The following is a 1,327-nucleotide window of genomic DNA, read 5'->3' on the forward strand; positions in this document are numbered from 1 at the left end:
CTTGGGCGAGAGTAGTACTAGGATGGGTGACCTCCTGGGAAGTCCTCGTGTTGCATTCCTTTTATAATTATTTTTTGCGCCTTGTGACAAACATGTCGCACGTGCGCGATATATATTAATCCCGTTATATTATGTTTGACGTTTGCGATATGTTTAAGCTCGATGCTCATTGCTCGCGCGTCTTGGGGCGGCTTCGTGGCGCGAAGAGCGCGTTCTGAAAGGGGTGGAAAAAACTCGTGTTGCTGCGGTATGGAGGGAGGGGTGGAAACCGTGGAAAATTCGTCTCCGTGATTGAGCGGGAGAGTAAGTAGTATAGGACATTATCCATTGTTAGGGAACGGTTGTAATGGTAGTGAGAATGTAGAATCGTCTTTGGAGCGGACCAGGGAGTGGCAAGCATAAGGGACGAAGACGGGGAAACATGTCGGATGCGATCATACCAGCACTAAAGCACCGGATCCCATCAGAACTCCGAAGTTAAGCGTGCTTGGGCGAGAGTAGTACTAGGATGTGTGACCTCCTGGGAAGTCCTCGTGTTGCATTCCTTTTATAATTATTTTTTGCGCCTTGTGACAAACATGTTGCACGTGCGCGATATATATTAATCCCGTTATATTATGTTTGACGTTTGCGATATGTTTAAGCTCGATGCTCATTGCTCGCGCGTCTTGGGGCGGCTTTGTGGCGCGAAGAGCGCGTTCTGAAAGGGGGTGGAAAAAACTCGTGTTGCTGCGGTATGGAGGGAGGGGTGGAAACCGTGGAAAACTTGTCTCCGTGATTGAGCGGGAGAGTAAGTAGTATAGGACATTATCCATTGTTAGGGAACGGTTGTAATGGTAGTGAGAATGTAGAATCGTCTTTGGAGCGGACCTGGGAGTGGAAAGCATAAGGGACGAAGACGGGGAAACATGTCGGATGCGATCATACCAGCACTAAAGCACCGGATCCCATCAGAACTCCGAAGTTAAGCGTGCTTGGGCGAGAGTAGTACTAGGATGGGTGACCTCCTGGGAAGTCCTCGTGTTGCATTCCTTTTATAATTATTTTTTGCGCCTTGTGACAAACATGTCGCACGTGCGCGATATATATTAATCCCGTTATATTATGTTTGACGTTTGCGATATGTTTAAGCTCGATGCTCATTGCTCGCGCGTCTTGGGGCGGCTTCGTGGCGCGAAGAGCGCGTTCTGAAAGGGGTGGAAAAAACTCGTGTTGCTGCGGTATGGAGGGAGGGGTGGAAACCGTGGAAAATTCGTCTCCGTGATTGAGCGGGAGAGTAAGTAGTATAGGACATTATCCATTGTTAGGGAACGGTTGTAATGGTAGT

General features: G+C 48.6%; 2 non-coding genes across 2 annotated transcripts; both read left to right on the forward strand.

Annotated features, from left to right (window-relative positions):
* Positions 1–426: 426 nt before the first annotated feature.
* LOC123178286 (5S ribosomal RNA) lies at positions 427–545 on the forward strand. The gene has a single exon (XR_006489454.1). It is a non-coding gene; the product is annotated as a 5S ribosomal RNA (ribosomal RNA).
* A 368-nt stretch (positions 546–913) lies between these two features.
* Positions 914–1,032, forward strand: LOC123178284 (5S ribosomal RNA). Its single transcript, XR_006489453.1, has one exon. It is a non-coding gene; the product is annotated as a 5S ribosomal RNA (ribosomal RNA).
* The last annotated feature ends 295 nt before the right edge of the window (positions 1,033–1,327 follow it).

This window comes from Triticum aestivum, unplaced genomic scaffold (assembly GCF_018294505.1).
Source record: "Triticum aestivum cultivar Chinese Spring unplaced genomic scaffold, IWGSC CS RefSeq v2.1 scaffold146829, whole genome shotgun sequence".
Classification (NCBI taxonomy): domain Eukaryota; kingdom Viridiplantae; phylum Streptophyta; class Magnoliopsida; order Poales; family Poaceae; genus Triticum; species Triticum aestivum.